Raw genomic sequence first — 21308 nt, 5'->3', positions numbered from 1 at the left:
TCAAAATATAATATTTTAGGTATATATATATATATTAATATCAAAAGATATCTACAAGAGTTTGCCCGACGGGCTGTCATTACAAACTCCGGGTCCTCCACAACCTAACAGACTAGAGTCAGCCAAAACTAAGGTTACCAAAAGATATTTACTGGGCTGACTGGGGTTGCTGGAGTATAGTCAGGGGATGCTGGAGTATAGCCTGGAGAGTAGCCTTGAGAATAGGGTGGAGAATACGGGTCTCTGCCCGACGTGTCATGCAGAATCTGACCAACAAAAGTAGGTCCCGGGCAAACATGATCAGGAGTGTTTGCCGGGCTACAGGATCCCTCACTGGATGACATCTGAAATGACGTACACGGTGAAGTGTAGTTAGCACGACGGCTAAGTAAGGTAATCCATTTGTCACTTCCATCAGGTAAAAGTTTTGACAAATATTTCATAAAGGTAAATACACATTACCAAATATGGTGTCCAGGTCTTTCATAACTGAAATCAACAGTTAATGCCATATAATTACAAGAATATAATGAGTATATAAGTCACAACACATTTCCTTACTCAAATTTCCTAGTTCATCAAACTAGGTTGCCTTTGACTTCTTTTTCATTCAGGCTAGGTTTTCAGCACTAGCCATGTCTATTACATATGTCATTGTCGCAATTATGACCTCTAGTTGTCTTTAATTACGAAAACGCTACTTAGTTTCTGACTAGAAGCAAGAGACCTTATTGAGGATACAAGTTTCTTTGACTAGACCGAAATCGGATCTGGACATGGGATTACGGTCCTGCCCCAAGTCTCATTCGTGATCCCTTGGACGAAGGTTCATCATTATGGTCCCTAGTTTGGCCCCACCTAGGTCCATAAAGCTGATACCAACCCGAAAATGACATGAGTATCTATACTTAAGTGTGCACACCCCACGGCCTACGCCTGACTGAGTGATATAGAAACTCCCTGCGCCTGACTGAGTGACGCAGAGACTCCCTACGCCTGACGAAGTGACGTAGAGACAACTGTACATATATTGAAGAAAATCATCGGTACTATAGCCCGAGGTAATATAAATGACAAGGTCCTCTTTGACTTCCTGAAACTAAGGTTTTGAAAACATTTTCCTTCCTTTCTCATCTTCCTTGAGTCAAAATCATTTTTGGACATTTTCCACAAAATCAAGTCCCCATTTTGAAATCAATTACCATTCTCACCTTGGTTCACAAGTCTTGTCTCTCAAAACATTTTCCATCATCACCCTACACGTATGTATATATGCATACCACACAACACTTTCCACATATTTATGCATATTCACTTAAGGTACACATACCCAAATATATACATACTACAACACTTTATTTAATTATACATACATACTCATATATGTACATATATACACACATTACCCGTATATATACATATATACATAATACACATATATACATATATACACACATACCATATATATATATACACAACACGTATATATATATATATATGCTGCCCCATACACACATATAATATGTATACATAATACGGTACATATACTACAATTATATATACATAATGTCATACGTTATACTACTTGTACCTACTTGTTGTATACTATATAAATACATGTACATATATATACATCCTATACATATGATATATATATACTACATACACGTATATATGTATATATATATTGACATATACTATATTCACAATATAGGTAATTTGGCCTACTAACAACATAACATAACATATTTCATAGTATAGATAATTACACATACTAGTACCATAACATGACATATACATATGTGTATTATGTAGAACATAGTCATAATCCACGTCCTTAGAATCACCTAATCACCATTAACTCACTAACTACCTCACAATTATCATTAACACATCCATAATCATACTAAGCATAATTCAGAAAATTTCAGCTTGGCGCAGTCCGAAAGATTGAGCCGGTAAAAATAGTTCCCGAACTCTTTTCCACTTGAAATTTTTATGGTAGGATCCCAACTTATAGTACTTGATGTCCATAAAAAGTTTTGGTCATTTTGGTTCGCGAATAAACACAGAAAATTCCATCTTTGCCCTTGGCAGTGTGCTGTCCGGAATTTTTCTCTCTCTGGACCAGTTTTGGAGAAAAATTCGAAAACCATGCTTATACTACTCCGATCATTATGAAATTTTATATGCGGGTTCTAAACTTATAGAACTACATGTCTAAAAAAAATAGGATCAAAATACCTTACCAATTTTTCCCAATAAATCTCGGAAGTTACTGCCAGAATCTACCCTGATTTCCTTTCACTATTTTCACAAGTATAAGCCTATATGGACATAAATACAACATATACAAGCATATCCAAGCTATGAACATGTATACAAAAATATTCCCAAAGCTCCAAAACACCATGTTTCAACCAAATAATCAATTATCTAATTTCAAGTGACTAAACCAACTTAAGGGAATTCCTTACCTCAATTAGCTACTAAAATCCTTAGAAAGAGTCTTTGAGTGATTTCCCCCAAATTCTTCTTGAAACCCTAGACCAGAATCCAACATCATAACAACACAATTTAGGAAATCTAAACTTAGATTATGAATCTAGAGAGGAATATAAGACTATCTACCGAATAAAATTAACGATTTACCGAATAAATTGAAGAGGTGTGAAGGAATTGGCTATGGTGGTTGAAGCTTGGATGAAGAAGATGATGGAAATTTCTCTTCCCTTTTCCCTTGTGATTATTTCGGCCAAATGGCCAAAATGGGAGGAGAAAAGTCTTTATAAATCAAGATAAAATTTTTGGGATCACAATTGGGTGACACATGTCAAATTCCTATTGGTAACTTTAAGAAAATATCTCAATTTAGACAGTTCGGGGTCAAAACAGATGAATTTTCGGTAGAAAATAATTTAAATAGAATATTTCTTGAAACCACAAATTTATTCCAGTCAAAAGCTCCAAATTGGGCTAGGTTCAGTTCACTGCGGGAATTTCGCGGTGTACGATCAGAAATAAATTTTGACCCTTATACTCCGTCCAAATTCAACTTAACTAAGCAGGAAGTTCATACTTAGTCATAATATGCTTAATAGTCCATTTCCTAGGAAATCCGAGCTGAAAATTCGTCCTCGAAAATTTTACGGTTCGTGACCGGCACGAACGATCGCAGCTTAATAATAACTATATTTCCTTATAAAAATCCTTTTGACGCATCGGTCACTCATCTCAGGAATGTCATAGCTTAAAGACATATTTCTCGAACCTTAATCTTATTCGAAAAGACGAGGGGTTACATAATATGCCTTTTATTTATTTAATTAAGCATTTCCAAACAATAGTAACCGTTCTTATTCTGACATCAATAAATTGATAAATAAGAATAAAAAATTATAATAATTAATGAAAATATACAAAAATACAAAATATTCGTAATATATAATATTCTTTTCAAATTTTTAATTTGATTTGCTGGGCAGTTGTGCTTTATCCTCAATTGAAATCTTTCTACAATCATCTTCGTTACATTTTTCTAGAGTAGCTATCTTCTATCTAATGTACTATTCCATTATACATGCTTTATGACTTGTTTGGCTATTTAGTTTTTTTTTTTTTTTTGTTTTGCATCCAAGTTATAAATTTGCATGTGAATTAGTAATGAAGTTTAAATTATTTGAGAGTTGTTTGTCCCTAGATTTAAGACTTACAACTCTTCCACTGTGGACATGTTTGGTTATTGGCGAATTCGCCGTTTTGACATTTTAACCTTGGTCAAAATGCCAAATAAACCATTTGGTAACTTAGCGGGTTACTCCAAACCATTGAAAACTGAAACACTGCATTTTGTAGCGTTTCAATATAGCGTTTCGTAATTGTTTCTCAAAACGTCCTCATATATTATCATTAGTATGTAATTTTAATCTAGAATTGTATTAGGAATAAGAAAGTATTAAAGAATATATTGTATTAGGAATTTGCTAAGGACCTTGTGGTTCAGTGGCATCAAACTCTTCTTTTTATACGGGAGGTGGTGGGTTCGAGCCTCAGTGGAGGCAATACTAACTCTTGTGCTTCAATTGGTTGAGAAAACAGGGGAGTATAGGAAAGTTAAAATGAAGGATTTTGTTTTTATTAATAGTATAGATTATGCAAACCTTATTAGTATATGAGTGTGTTAGCGGTAAGTTAAAATAGAGCATTTTGTTTTTATTAATAGTATAAATAAAAATAAAAATAATTTTTTTAAAAAAAAAAAACCTTCATACGTACCCAATATTTAGATATATATCCTTAAAATAGAGTTTATAATACACAATTAACATGGCTATAGCAATAATTCCTTGGATCAAAATTCATGTATAAAATAATACTAGAGTAAATTGCACTTTTTGTAACACCCCCATTTTTTTTCATTTTCAAATCTTACTATTTATAGCAATTCTAAAGATAGCAACCTCCAAAAATTAGAATTCCCAAAGGTAGAGTTTGACTTTATTTAATAAATATTCAAGGTCCAACTTATAATAATAGATAAATAAAAATAAAACTTCGTCCTCTTAAACCTGAGGGTGATACCGCCACATCTAAAATTCTACTTCTAGATGTAAGGCTAAAATAAATAAAATCGTTTCAAAAGTCCAACATTCATCGATTACAACTCGATCTTTATTCTTGAAATCAATCTACCACTTTTGATCAAACTTATAGCCACGCTCTCTCCAACATCCATAATCAATTACCTGAACCAAATATTATTTTTCCAAAACATACAAAAAGAACACACAAAGTTAGCAAGATTTTGCTAAGTAATGTTTACCCACCACGTAAAATAATACCGATTAAAAAATCAATTTTCTCACTAATAAATAATTTCAAGAAAGATATTTAACCACACGGTTCTTTAAAATTTCCATAGTGGAAACACTTTACTTTATAAGCTCAAATCCATACTTCGTATATTTTAAGAAATAATAATATTTTCTCAATTATAAAAAAAATGAGGATAACCAAACTAATAAATGGGAGGGTACTTAAACCATTAAGCCCCAGTGAAACAGTTTTTACAATACTGTTCACTCACAATAATCCCAACAATAGCACATAATGGGCAGGACTCACCATTTAAAGTTCCTAATGAGACAGCTTTTACGTCACTGCTCATTACTCAGAATCCCATTCTCAATGGACAGAACTGATACTTTAAGTGTGCACACCCTCAAAGGATTTCCAGGCCCAAAGGGTAGTAAATAGTCCTAGTAGTCAGGATAGGTTTCTACAGACTACTCCTCACAGGGTATTTTACCCTAGTGGTTACAGCTTTTACGTCACTGTCCACTCTCAAACCAACAGGACATTACGTCCTAGTGAGACAAGATATGTTTCACTGCTCACTTCTCAATCACAAACTTTGGGTTCACTCCCAAATCATAAATTCCACATTATTCCTCCATAATATGCTTTCTTTGAATAATAATAATAATAATTAAGCGTAATCAAAATAAATTTTAACATGCTTAATTATTTCGACTAAAATAAATAGATTCTCAAAACACTCATTCCTTCGTACTTCTACGAAATGACTTAATTTATTCCAATTTTTAAAAACAAACCTTTTAGATACCAAAAACCACATTATGAGCAATTTACCAATTCCCTTATAAAATCATTACACTCATAATTGTAATTACTTAAAGAAACATATATTTACTCAATACAGTAATATATATATCCTATTTACGTAAGAATTATTTCTGTACATATAAACTTAGACAATACATAAATTTATTCATATAAATACAATACATATTTACGTAAGAATTGAATCATTTATTTATATACACACATTTATATAGATTAGATACATAGATTTGTATATAATACTAATTTACGTAAGAATTATTTATTTATGTATATACATTTATATAGATTATAAGATACAGAGATTTTTATATATAATATATAAGATTACAGATATATATTATCAAAGAAATTCATATATATGCATACAGTTTTTTTTAAAATGCTAAAACTTTTGTTTTATATATATATATATATATATAAAGTCGTACAGATATGTATACACTAAAAAAAAAATTAAAATATATATACATATATATTTTTTTCAAAACAGGTTTGTATATACGTATCTACTTAAATATATCATTAAAACATAATATACACTTTCAATAAAAATCATATATTTCACATAATAATTTTTTTTTTGAAAATACATTTATATGATAATATCCAGAATATTTATATATTACACACACATACATATAATTCATAAATACACGGAATATTAGAAACCACAAGAAATATATATATAATAATTTTTTTTCCAGTCCACAATTAAAATTTTCCACAACAATACATATAATGAAAATTTCCAACCAACACATAATTATCATCATGAGAAAAATTCACACATACATTCCACGTAGCGGGAAAATAGAGATTTTAGTGGCATAAACACTTACCTGATTTTCCCTTTAGAAATCCTCAAGAAATTTTCAAGCCTATTCTTGCTCTCCTAAGTTTTCATCTCCTATTTTCCGAACAACATACACATACACAAAATTTTCACAATCAATAAAAAAATTTCACATACAAAAGAAATTATTAAAGTAAAGAGACTACTAATGATAATAGGCTTACTTGAACACTTGATTCTCTAATCTTTGATGAAGAAGGTTTGTTTTTTTTTTTTTTTTATAGAAAATATAGTGATAGGTTTTCAACCAAATGATGAAGGCAAAAATGGTGGGGAATTCTCGGCCAACACCAGGAGGAAAAAAATAACTAGCATTGGCCAAATATTGAATAAATGGAAGATATCCCCATAATTAAAATTGATTGATAAAATTACACCTAATAGGAAATTTAAACCAAAATTAAGCTGATTGAAAGAGGATTTTTGGTGATTTGTCTAGTAAGGTTTGACCACAAGCAAGAATGAACCNAGTAAATAGTCCTAGTAGTCAGGATAGGTTTCTACAGACTACTCCTCACAGGGTATTTTACCCTAGTGGTTACAGCTTTTACGTCACTGTCCACTCTCAAACCAACAGGACATTACGTCCTAGTGAGACAAGATATGTTTCACTGCTCACTTCTCAATCACAAACTTTGGGTTCACTCCCAAATCATAAATTCCACATTATTCCTCCATAATATGCTTTCTTTGAATAATAATAATAATAATTAAGCGTAATCAAAATAAATTTTAACATGCTTAATTATTTCGACTAAAATAAATAGATTCTCAAAACACTCATTCCTTCGTACTTCTACGAAATGACTTAATTTATTCCAATTTTTAAAAACAAACCTTTTAGATACCAAAAACCACATTATGAGCAATTTACCAATTCCCTTATAAAATCATTACACTCATAATTGTAATTACTTAAAGAAACATATATTTACTCAATACAGTAATATATATATCCTATTTACGTAAGAATTATTTCTGTACATATAAACTTAGACAATACATAAATTTATTCATATAAATACAATACATATTTACGTAAGAATTGAATCATTTATTTATATACACACATTTATATAGATTAGATACATAGATTTGTATATAATACTAATTTACGTAAGAATTATTTATTTATGTATATACATTTATATAGATTATAAGATACAGAGATTTTTATATATAATATATAAGATTACAGATATATATTATCAAAGAAATTCATATATATGCATACAGTTTTTTTTAAAATGCTAAAACTTTTGTTTTATATATATATATATATATATAAAGTCGTACAGATATGTATACACTAAAAAAAAAATTAAAATATATATACATATATATTTTTTTCAAAACAGGTTTGTATATACGTATCTACTTAAATATATCATTAAAACATAATATACACTTTCAATAAAAATCATATATTTCACATAATAATTTTTTTTTTGAAAATACATTTATATGATAATATCCAGAATATTTATATATTACACACACATACATATAATTCATAAATACACGGAATATTAGAAACCACAAGAAATATATATATAATAATTTTTTTTCCAGTCCACAATTAAAATTTTCCACAACAATACATATAATGAAAATTTCCAACCAACACATAATTATCATCATGAGAAAAATTCACACATACATTCCACGTAGCGGGAAAATAGAGATTTTAGTGGCATAAACACTTACCTGATTTTCCCTTTAGAAATCCTCAAGAAATTTTCAAGCCTATTCTTGCTCTCCTAAGTTTTCATCTCCTATTTTCCGAACAACATACACATACACAAAATTTTCACAATCAATAAAAAAATTTCACATACAAAAGAAATTATTAAAGTAAAGAGACTACTAATGATAATAGGCTTACTTGAACACTTGATTCTCTAATCTTTGATGAAGAAGGTTTGTTTTTTTTTTTTTTTTATAGAAAATATAGTGATAGGTTTTCAACCAAATGATGAAGGCAAAAATGGTGGGGAATTCTCGGCCAACACCAGGAGGAAAAAAATAACTAGCATTGGCCAAATATTGAATAAATGGAAGATATCCCCATAATTAAAATTGATTGATAAAATTACACCTAATAGGAAATTTAAACCAAAATTAAGCTGATTGAAAGAGGATTTTTGGTGATTTGTCTAGTAAGGTTTGTGATTGAAAGAGGATTTTTGGTGATTTGTCTAGTAAGGTTTGACCACAAAAGAGGATTTTTGGTGATTTGTCTAGTAAGGTTTGACCACAAGCAAGAATGAACCTAGACTCAATTTAAATTTAAATTCATGCTATGATATAACTAAATATATATATAATATCATCCATATGTACATAAAACATAGTTACGTAAATATGTAACAATAGGTTTTCAAAAATAATAATAATAATAATAATAATACCGTGTACTATAATGTACCATTAACATATAATAAGATACATAGCATAATTATGTATATACAATACATTATATATAAAATACTAGCTATATATATATTATACGTTTATGTACATATACTATATATACAGAATACTACTACTATTATATAATATATCCTTAATAAATTAGTAAAAATAAATGCTACACCTATACCACTATATCATAAAATAAAAATTGTGCATAAAATTAATAAATTCTTACTATAAATAACTACCCAAATTTTGGAAGTATCACACTTTTGGTCCTATGACTTATAGGGGTCTTTTTAATTGCAACACTTGACTTTAAAAACTAACTATTTAGTTCCATAACTATACATTTTTTAACAGATTTGGTCCTCCCGACCAAATCACCGGCCAAAAGTGCTGGAAAATTTTAATGGACAAAATCTTGAGGGCAATTTAATCATTTGCTCTCTTTTCTTTCTCTTTTCTTCTCCTTAGCGCCGGGAACCATGGAAGACGACGAAGCTTCATAGATCCTTATCAGATGGTGAAGGTGGGTCATTTCCTGCTGGATTCAATGCTGCTGTGTCATGGTGGTAATTGTTGCTGAAATTTGGCATGGAGTTCATTATTACCAGTGGAGTTCATCAAAAATATTTTGATTTTACCGCAATTACCACCGTGCTGAAATTCATTATTGCCATTGTTTCTGGCCATGGAGTTATTCTCCCCCTCGATTTCTCTGTACTTGTTGTGGTAAGCCTTCAAGGACCCCAACGTTGTCATCGCCCACAGCAGGTCGTCGCCGGAAACTTTTCACTCCTCGCTGCTGATCATCGGACAAGAACAGAGTGGTGAGTCGCCGGAGGTTCACGAGCAACGTCGTTGCCAGTTAGAGTGTGCTGGTTACGATGCAGAGGTGATACAGAGGAGAACACAATGCTGCGCCGTCTGGAACTCTGCGTCAGTGCCATTTAATCCCATTTGCCCCTGCTTGGAATTGAGATTTTGGATATTCTTCTCTTCTGTGCCTTTTTTTTTCTTTTTAGTTAAATTTTTATGAGTTTCAGATTATTGAGGTTTGGGTTTTGTTTGAGTGCAGGCCAATGCATGAAGAAAATGGAGGTTTGGGTCTTCTTCCTCTGAGCTTTATGAACAGTAGGTGGGGAAGAAGAAGAAATGGCGTGAATGGACCGATTTGCCCCCATTATTGCAGAGCTGGGTGATGGAAGCTTGGAAGAATAAGGCTGATCTGCAAGACTGCAAAAATGAAGCTGTAACTTTTGTAGAATTTTGATATAGTATGGTCTGTGTGCTTACTTTCTATGCAGGTTCAAGTGTGAGAGTAGTCATCCCTCTGTTGTCAATATTCAGTTCTGCCTGTAAGGGGGGATTGAGTAGAGGTAGGGGGTGGGTGTATGCTTGCATGCTTGAATTTGCTGTCTGGTTTGAGATGGACATGCCCACCATTGTATGTGTATTGTGGATGTTGGTGCTATGAGCTAATTGTTGCAGGAAGAAGTAGGTTGAGGGGGGCTGTTGCTTAGTGCTTGGATTTAAGGGACCCTCTCTACTAACATGCAGAGCTCTGTAGGGGAGGGTCCCTCTGAGTGCTAAGGGCAGTATGGAAGGGATGTTATGCTGGTTTTGAAAAAAAAAAAAAGGGCAGGAAGTGTGAGAGGGAGAGAGGTAGTTTGGGTCATTGCTTTGATCTAGACACAAAAAGTCCCCTACTATTTGAAGTACAGAGATCTGTAGGGAAGGGACTGCCTATGGTCTAAGGGTGGTGGAGGGAAGATAACCATTGCTCTTGGCTGCGCAAAGAAACTCCCAGGGGACTAAAATGCAGAAATCTATACCGGCTGGGGGTTGCGTGAGCCTTGAGGGTGGGTGAGGGATCCATTGCTCTATTCACAAGCCGTGAAGGTCCTTCTGATTAAAAGGTAGAGATCTGTGCAGCTTGGACTGGCTTGTGGGTAGAGGGTGGGAGGTGGAACATGATGGAACATTGAAGAAAAGAAAAGAATGAAAAGATTGATTAAAAGTGATGGAAGTTTGCTTTATTTGAATATTTCAAGTGGTGGTAGCATGGTTTCTCTTGCAGATATGATGTATGCTTGATGAGTGCTTGGTTTGTATGTTAAGGATTATGTATGCAGGGGCTGGAGATTGACAAAGGAGAGATGATAGTGCTCACATGAGTGCCTTGTAGTGATAGTGAGTGCATAGCACCTTGATGTAAGGCATTTGGCCTATTGATGGGCATGGTCACTTTTGGGCTTTGTCATGTATATAGACAAGTTTTGATATGAAATAAAGGCATAGTTTTACTATAAAAAAAATAGTTTACATTTTTCCGGCCAAATTTGACCGGTAATTTGACCGGGAGGACCAAATCTGTTAAAAAATGTGTAGTTAGGAGACTAAATTGTTAATTTTTAAAGTCAAGTGTTGTAATTAAAAAGGCCCTTATAGTTATAAGACTAAAAGTGCAATTTACTCATAATACTATTTATGAATCAACAAACAAGATACACATCAAATTCATACTACAAAAACATATGTTTTAGTTTTCTCACTAAAAATGAAATTAAGGGCAAGCAATGAATAAAAATAAATCCACTTACTTGGTGATCTTTCGTAGAACTTTTCTCACAAATCCTTCACCCTTGGGTAGCTTGATCTACCACTTCAATAATCATCCCATCACCAACAAAACACAACACAACATAAAACCTATATAAGATTCATATACTTCATTCTAGGATTAAAACTTTAACAATAAAATATGAGAACACTTACTACAAGATTTTGCTCCCAAAGTGTAATACCCCGTATTTTATTAACATTATCCTAAGGCGTTGACATTCCTAAGTTATGATCTTCAGATATTTCAAAAGAATTTTTATAAGTGAGTATAGTTGTTATTAAGCTGCGAACCTACGTACCGGTCACGAACCGTAAAAATTTTAGGAGCTGGTGTTCGGACCCGTTTGTCCTAGGAAATGAATTATTAGACACCATACTATTATTCTTGAATTTCCTATTTAATTAAATCAGCTCATAGCAGCGAAAATTTATTTTGATCGTACATCGCTAAATTTCGCGGTATACCGAACCTAGCCCAATTTTGAGGGTTAGTCTGGAATAAATTTTTAGTTTCGGAAATTATTCTATCTGGATTATTTTCCACCGAAACTTTATCTGTTTGGATCCCAACTGATAAGGTTGGAGATATTTTATTATTTTATTATTTTTCCCTTAATCTTATCTTATAAGGGATATTTATATGTTGAGATAAGAATGAAGAAATTTCATGTCTCCATTTCCCATTCCCATTTCGTGAGAAAAGAGAGAGAGAGGGTGATCCTTTCATCTTCTTCACCATTTTCTTCCATCAATTTCCATAGCCAAAATCCTTCTCAAGTGTCAATTTTGTTCGGTAAGACTTCGATTTTATTCGGTAAAAAGCTTTATATCCCTTCCTAGATCTTGAATCTAAGCTTAGTTTCTTAAAATATTGTGTTATGGTGTTGATTTTGATCCTAGGATTTTAAGGTGAAATTGGAGGAATCAACTCCAAAAGTCTTCTACGAGGATTAGAAACCCGGTCGAGGTAAGGAATCCCTTAAGTTGGTTTAGTCACTTGAAATTGGATAATTGATTGTTTGGTTGAAATATATGGATGTATATGCTTGTATATGTTATGATTATGTCCATATAGGCTTACTTATGAAAATATTGAAAAATCAAGATAGATTTCTGGCAGTAACTTCCGAGATTTATTGGGAAAATTTGGTAAGGTATTTTGATTCGATTTACTTCAGATATGTAGTTCAATAAGTGTAGAACCTGCCTATAAAATTTCATAATGATCGGAGTAGTATAAGTATGGTTTTCGAATTTTTCTCCAAAACTGGTCCAGAGAGAGAAAAATTCCGGACAGCACACTGCCAAGGGCAAAAATGGAATTTTCTGTGTTTATTCGCGAACCAGAATGACCAAAACTTTTTATGGACATCAAGTACTATGAGTTGGGGTTCTACCATAAAAATTTCAAGTGAAAAAGAGTTCGGGAACTATTTTTACCGGCTCAATCTTTCGGACTGCGCCAAGCTGAATTACTTTCCAGAATAGGCGGAACGTGTTGGACGCGGCCCTGGACGCGCGTCCACTGCGCGTTCAGTGGAGTCCAGTAGGTTCGAGAGTATGATCAAATTGTATAAGCTTTGATTATTATTATTGATGTTTAGATGATGGGGTTGTAATGAACCTAAGAGGTTATGAGAATGATGATGATGTTATAACATGTTGATACATGGGTTATGAAATGGTGATAAAGTTAGGATGGATATTACTGATGATTGTAATGATCATAGATAGTAATTAGAGCTTAATTAAGGACTTAGTAATTAATGATGGATTAACAATGGAGTTCAGGAGGTGATTAAGCTCTAATTATAGTGATTAAGGACTGATAATAGTTATTAAGGTTTAATGACTGGATGAATAGGCGGAATGGTAATTAATATATTATCAAGGTGGGACTAATTATTTGAAGGATTATCTTTGGTGATTATTGTGAGATCTTTGTTATGGGCAATACTCTCTATTTGGTGGTTATGTTGAAAGATTGGAATTACTCTTTTAGAATTTATTTGGAGAGGTTGGAATTCTCTCTTTGGTTATTATTTTAAGAACTTGGAAGTGATTTTTTTGATTTGGGGATTGTTGGTGTTTACTTGAGGATTTAAAATATCTCTTTGGTAAAGATACTATGGTTTAAAGGAATTTTGAGTGGTGATGATATTACGATGTTTATTAAGGAAATTGTTATATGGAAATATTGAGATAAAGATTGTATATGGTGAATTTTGAGGAAATAGTTGTTGAACGACTTTGGATTATGGTTAGGTAATGACTTTACCTCAAGTTACGAACTAATGGTGTTAATGCTTTCGATGACTTAATAATGATGTTATAATGTTGTTGACTTGTTGTCGATGATGGATTACAAGGTTAGTAGTTACTAATGACANTTGTCGATGATGGATTACAAGGTTAGTAGTTACTAATGACAACAATTAATGCTTAAGAGTGATTAAGGTCAATTGTTGGATTATGGGTGACTAAGTATCGATTATGGATGTGTGATTTCCTTAAGTTATAATGGTGTTGAGTTGATCATGGTAGAAGTTGTTGATGTCGATAGTGACAAGGATAACTATCTATTATTAGTTAATTGTGGAACCATGATTATGGATTACCGATGATGATTGGATTGTACGATGAACTGAGATTCATGATAAGGAATAAGGTTAAGGATGTGAATATTAACGGCGCTATGAATCGATTGATTCATAAATGATTGACTATGGGTTCATACTATTATTATAATAGTAGTGGAAATGGATATATGTAGTGTNGTAGAATATATAAGTGTCCGAGGTGTGACCAGCTCGTGTTCAACTGTGCTTTCTTCCAAATTTTGCTCGTACTTGAGCTATGCTTGAAAAGCCTTTGGGCAAGTAAAAATGTTTATGAAAACTTACGTTGAAGAACGTATGCTATTTTGGTGAACAGGTTGCCAAAACCTTATTTTTGAGGCAAATACCATTTTAGTGAGTGTGTACCTTACTTGATTGATGAGAAAATGATGTCTAAAATGAATAAAACCTTAGTTTCAAGGAGTTACGAGGACCTTGTTGTCTTTTTACCTCGGGCTATAATTACCGAAGGTTGTCATTGAAATATGTACGGTTGTATTCGTACTTGGGCGAAGTCTATTCGCCGAGTCTCTACGTCACTCATGTATGGCTAGACTGTGGGGGTGTGCACACTTAAGCGTATTGACTCCGTCGTCTCCGGGTTGGTGTCATTTTAATGGACCTAGGCGGGGCCACACTAGGGGCCATTCTAATGAACCATCGTCCAAGGGACCGAGAAGAGAACTTGGGTAATGACCGCAAGCCCATGTTCCAGGTTCAATCGGTCAACGACAAGGAATATTCAACATTTCCTATAAGGCCTCATACTTTGAAATGAAACTAAGTCGAGTTTTCACAAGTAATGGTTGAACCAATGACTATGATGAGATATGTGATACTAGTTCCAAGAAACTAGTCGAGTGATGTCTGAGAAATGGGATATTGTGAAAATGTCAAGTATGGTTGTGAAAATTCACGCGTGTAACGTGAAAATGATGGAATTCCTGGAAATGAGAATGTTTGCAAATTCGTCTGAAAGACGTGGAAATGATTTTGAGCGGCAGTTATGCCATTATTCTTATTTGAGAAAAGCTTTACATGATTTAACGTATATACGCTACTATACTATCTACGAATCATTTGGTTGCAGGTAGGTTTTCCAATCATGGGTAAAAACTTTACGAACTTCCAAATTATTTGTGTTTTCAAACCTTTGTCTACTTTTAAGTGACAACGGATTCCCTTACTTAGCCGTCGTGCTAACTACACTTCGATGTGTTTTCCTTATCAGATGCAGTGTAGCGTGGGCCCTTGTAGCCCGATGAGCTTTGAATAGGATGGAGGTACAGGTTGATGTCTACTCTATCCTAGCATAGACACCCTGGAAGAATTATTTCCATATGTATTAAGCTTGATGTTGATGTTGTATATTGATGTTGTAAGTTTAGCCTGTGCACTTAGAGTGGAGGTTGTCAAAGAGGTGATAGAATGAACTCTAGGTGTGGCGGTAGCACCCAGTTTTCTGCTGATAAGATATAAGCTTCCGCAGCGTTTTATTACGGATTTTGTAATAAATGTAAGAGTTGAAAATTGGGGTGTTACACAAAGCTTGAAGAATCAACAAGAGGAAGAAGAATAATTTCTTTAATTTTTATTTTGGAGAGGAATTTTGGCCAAATGGAGTAGAGGGGGGAAAGATGATGAACTTCCACTTTAAGGTTAGAATTAAAGGAATGAATGGTGAATGAATAGTGGGAGGTTATGCTACTAAATGGCTTTTAGTGGCCATTATGAGGGAAATGAAGGGATGGGAGTTTTCATTTTTGAATTTAAAAGGATGAACTAATTATCATAATACTATAATTATATCACATATAATATTAATAGTATATTTTATAACTTAAGTATAACACTTGTGCTCAGATGGCAGAGTAGTGGCTCTCCCATATGAGGTCGGGAGCAGAAAAATCTCAAGTATTACACTGCAACGCCAAACTCTACCACGACACAACTGATACTCAGACCCAGAACAGAATACACGAAAAAAACAGTAGCTCAACCATAGCTCAAAATATGATCAGAATATACATTTTCCAGAGGTCAATAAAACACATGAAATCCCTTAGAACACAATAGACACATCAAGAATCAAGAACAACCAAATATAGTCCAAGAATACACAAGGATCTACTCAAGAACAAAGCATGACACAAGATCATCCAAGAAATATACTCGGGGATTCCAAATACACCAAATAATATATATATATATATATATATATATATATATATATATATATATATATGTATGTATGTATGTATGTATGTATGTATGTATGTATAGAGTGAAAATAGATTTGTAAGACATAGGGTTTTACCTTTCAAGCTAGCTATCCAACCAAAGAGCTCAACCTAGCAAGCGATCACTTCCTTTATCATATAAGTGTTGGTCCCAAGGGGATGGGGTACAAGTCTAGAGGGGGGGGGGTGAATAGACTTGTATAAGATTTAGCAAATCTTTTCGACCTCTCGTGTGTATTGAACTTAGGATGTTTAGGTTTGATACCTCACGAGGTGAAGACAAAGTTTTATGCGCAGCGGAAATGTTATCCCCTTTTAGTTAGCACGAGTTTGAGTTAGTTCGAGAAGTGCGTTTATATGCAGTGCAATCGAGAGGTTAGCGAGAGATAAAAGCAGTAAGTAAATGCAAGAGAGATTTTTAAGTGGTTCGGCCAACCCGCCTACGTCCACTCTTCTTCCAGAAACTCCCTGGAAGGATTGCACTAAACTTCCCTTTTTAGTACAATGTCGAGCGCTTGAGCTTTGATCACGAAGCCCGCCTCAAGCCTCAGGTTTTTCACCCCGCTTCTTGTTACTCCACCTCTCGAGCACTTGACCTTTGATCACCAAGCCCGCGTCAAGCCTCAGGATCTTCACAAGACAGCTCCCAGGTTACTCCGCCTCTCCAAGGTCTTTCTCCCCGCTTCCAGCTACTCCACCTCTCGAGCACTTGACCTTTGATCACCAAGCCCGCGTCAAGCCTCAGGTTTCTTTCACTCGGACAGCTGCCAGGTTACTCCACCTCTCTTGCTTAATCCAAAGCAAGGTGTTTTTGGTTGTCACAGTTGAATGTAACAGGCTCCAATCTGACCACAAGCTATCGTTGAATCAACTTCGATGTAGAGCAGCTTCGGTCACCTTCTANTCATCGAGTATGGCCTTCATCACATCCTGTCGAAGTTCACTGGAATATTGGAAGGCTCGAAGCTCTGCTCGCATCTCGGCTAATTCAGCCCTCGCACTTGCAGCCTCTGCTCGAGCTACAGCAGCTTCATCAGTGGCTTTCCGTGCTGCATCCTCAGCCCATATCGCCTGTTCGAGAAGTTCGGCATGACGGCCTTGGGATTCACTTGTGCCAGCAGCAGGCATTGCAGCATTGCGGACCACAGCGAGTATTCTTTCGAGCTGAGCCATCTTATGAGATTGATCAGCCATGAATTGACGCACTTCGCCAATGAAGACTTCTTCGGCCTGTTGATCATAGTTAGAAGTAGGAGATGAGGATCGAGATGTACCTTTTGTCGGAGGGGACTTGGGTGCTTCCAGATTTCCACCCATGACTTGCAGTTGCAAGTCCACCTCTTCCAGATTTCCACCCATGACTTGCAGTTGCAAGTCCACCTCTCGATTTATTGTCTGAGTGACTTGCAGTTGCAAGTCCACCTCTCGATTTATTGTCTGAGAAGCCACAGGGACACTGGGTTCAAAGCTCGAAGGTGGCTCCATGTCAGGCGCTTCCCGGTTTCCACCTGAGGGATGGATCACTTCTTGCTCCTCACCTCGGTTTCCACCTGAGGGATGGATCACTTCTTGCTCCTCACCTCTCGAACCTGGAGCCGGATGGATCACTTCTTGCTCCTCACCTCTCGAACCTGGAGCCTCATGGATCACTTCTTGCTCCTCACCTCTCGAACCTGGAGCCTCAACTTCAGCAACTGTGGAGATAGGGTCAGCCAGAGAGGGTTCTTCGGTATTGGACGCTTCCCTGTTTCCATCCAATAGAGGTTCCCCCTCAGCATCACTTCTCGAGCCAGTGCTGGGAACTTTGTCATCTGCTGGTGAGGTTGGAGACGAAGTGTCGACAGTTGCTTCCTGGTTTCCACCTTCGATGGTATCATCAGTACTCCTCGAACCAGCAGGACTTGGAACATTCTGCTCATTTTGCTCATTGTGCTGCTCTTCGGTCTGCTCCGACGAGTCTGGGATGATGATTATTTCAGGAGCAGTAGGAAAACCTGGCAGTGTGAGCAACGGAACTTCATCCTCTCGAATTGTCTGTGCTTCATCTCTAGTGTTCGAGGGTGTGGACGCAGGAGGTGGCAAAAGTAGAACGGTGTTGGGTGCCACTTGAAGTGCTTCAGAGGTCTCGGATTCACCTCTCGAAGCTGCTACCTGTTCGTCCAGAGCAGAGTTGCTGACTTGGGACAGTGGGATTGCGGCTGTTGCGATATCATCGTGAGCAACCCCAGAGGTCTCTCCTGGACCTCTCGTGAATTCAACATTCTGTCCCAAGGAGATGGCAGTGGCGAGCCTGATATCTTCNCACTTGAAGTGCTTCAGAGGTCTCGGATTCACCTCTCGAAGCTGCTACCTGTTCGTCCAGAGCAGAGTTACTAACTTGGGACAGTGGGATTGCGGCTGTTGCGATATCATCGTGAGCAACCCCAGAGGTCTCTCCTGGACCTCTCGTGAATTCAACATTCTGTCCCAAGGAGATGGCAGTGGCGAGCCTGATATCTTCTCGAAATCGTGCATCAAGTTCTGGATCCTCCTCAGGCTCAACCTCGGTTTCTTCAGCTATTCCTTTGCCCTTATCAGTTCTTCCACTGTTCAGTTTAGCCACTCTTGTTTCGTGGGCAAGGTCTAGGAGATGATGAGCTGGGATCTCGGAGATGCCCAACCACTGGAGTGCAAACTGCTCTTCTGCCTCCATTTCGGCTGCTTGACTCATCAATTGAGTGAACGAACTGGTTCTCCAGTTGATCCACCTGATCACCCTGGAGAAGTCATCAAGAGTGGGTGTTTCCACTGCCAACTGAGTGGAAACTTCTTCATATAAGTCATCCCGCCCATCAGAGATGATTTCAGTGGCAGAAATTGCTTCGTCTATCTGAGCTGTGATCTCTCGACTATGCTCCAAGAGATCATCTCCCACCCTGACTGTGTAGTCTGTCTCTCGAACCATCTCACATGGTTCTTCTGCATCTCCTTGTACTGGATCACTGATCCCAGTACCTTCAACCTCTCGAGCCATCTCTCGAGATAAACCAACAGAGTTAACATCTCCTTCAGCATCATCACCAGCGTACAGACCGACAGAGAAGGCTGCTGACAGGGACCTGGTAGGGGATACTCTCTCAACCTCAGTGGCCAGTGTAGCCTGAGGTTCCCCCTGGGCTTGTGCCCTGTCCTCAAACGGTACTTGAACAACAGAGGGTGTTACCTCTCGGATCTGGGTGACAACAGCAGTTTTGGTTTTCCTAGCCCTCTTTGGCAGATGAACCCTTTGTATCAGTACATCGAGAGGTTCATCATCAGAATTCTTTCCCTTGGTTTGGGCTTTCCTTTTGCCCCTTCCTTTTGGCTGTGAGGGAGAAGGTGCAGCCTTAACACCTTTAGTTTTGGGGACTAGAGATTTCGTCCTACCCATATAGGTATTTCGATGAATCTCTTTTCCCTCCCTCAGTTCGAAGCCCTTCAGGCTTAGGAGAAATTGCACAACAAAGCCGAAACCAACCTTTTTACTGATCGACAGGTTGGCGTTGGAGACTGAGCGCATCACTTGCTGTTGGAGGAAGTTGAAGATAATATGTGCCCAGTCCAGCTTGTTGTTGTTCCAAATGGCATGGAGGATTTTGAGGAGGTCTAGACTAACCTCGTCAGTTCCGGACACCTTGCCGAGCACAAACTTCATGATTAGGTCGGCAGCGAGAGCAAACCTCTCCTTTAGGTGGTACTTGCGGAGGGCAGAGGATGCTCTGGGTGGTGCAGTCGCTAGTCGGATTTTCTCCCAGAAGGCTTGCTTGTCCAAGTCGTAATCCGATAGATGCTTGACTGCTTCCTCCGATGACGCGAAATCAAATGCCGCTCTGAGGTCACCTACAGATGTTGTGATGGGAAAATCATTAAAGCGGCTTTCGATTTTACCCTTCGTGACCTTGGCATTTGCGAACCATTCTGTGAAGTCAAGGGCGTGAATGGTTCGGTAGTCGTGCGTCATGTATTTCATCAGTCCTGCTTTCTCAAACTTCTTCAGGACCTTTTTCGCCATTTTTGGATTAGGGGAGTTGGTGATGAAGCCATTTCTGTCAAGGATACTCCCCGCCTTGACTTGTTTGATCTGAGAGCGAATGTGTAGCAACTCCCTCTGATATGCGTCGGAAGATGAGGTTGATGTAGAGGATTGGGACGCCATTGATGAAGGTTAGATGTTTTGGAGGGAATGTGTACTGCGTTTAGGATTTGGGGATTTTGGGTAAACGGTTTTAGCTTGAATCTGGGTAAAGAAGAAGGATTTGGCTTTTATATCGTGTGGATTTGGGTTGGATATATGGGTAGGGTTGAGAGCTTGACCCAAGGAAGGATACCGGTTTTCTTTAAAGAAGTAAAAGGTCAGAAATACCCCTAGTAACGGTCAGCGTATATGAAAAATAAGGGTATTTTTGGTAATTTAACAGAGCGGTTTTAGGTTCAGGATAGTGGGGTATTAAAGAATAGTAACTATATGAGCATGCTCCCACTTATCAAGATAATTCCCTTGAGTGCGGAAAACCGTCAGTAACCGATGACCACGTGGCTAGCATTAATATCCAAAGTTAGCCGTTTCCTTCATATATTCGTTGAACTTATCGGATTCATTAGCCGTTTCCTTCATATATTCGTTGAACTTATCGGATTCACCTCTCGAAGGTGAATTGTCTTCCACATGAGTTTAAGGATCTTCCCTCGAAGGTGAATTGTCTTCCACATGAGTTTAAGGATCTTCCACTTGAGTGATTGATCCCTAAACCTCCTTATTCCTCCGTCTTGATCTGGTTAAGGATCTTCCCCCTGAGTGATTGATCCCTAACCCTCCTTATTCCTCCGTCTTGATCTGGTTAAGGATCTTCCCCCTGAGTGATTGATCCCTAACCCTCCTTATTCCTCCGT

At 36.5% G+C, this 21308-nt stretch overlaps 1 long non-coding RNA gene across 1 annotated transcript; it reads right to left on the bottom strand.

Moving 5' to 3' along the window:
- Positions 1-2821, bottom strand: LOC116021271. Its single transcript, XR_004098962.1, has 3 exons — positions 2653-2821; positions 2478-2544; positions 1-344 (listed from the first exon to the last, which is right to left on the bottom strand). It is a non-coding gene; the product is annotated as an uncharacterized LOC116021271 (long non-coding RNA).
- Positions 2822-21308: the final 18487 nt, after the last annotated feature.

This window comes from Ipomoea triloba, chromosome 5 (genome assembly GCF_003576645.1).
Source record: "Ipomoea triloba cultivar NCNSP0323 chromosome 5, ASM357664v1".
Lineage (NCBI taxonomy): Eukaryota > Viridiplantae > Streptophyta > Magnoliopsida > Solanales > Convolvulaceae > Ipomoea > Ipomoea triloba.
The sequence above is the reverse complement of the archived record's forward strand: the minus strand, read 5'-3'. Positions and strand labels throughout refer to the sequence as shown.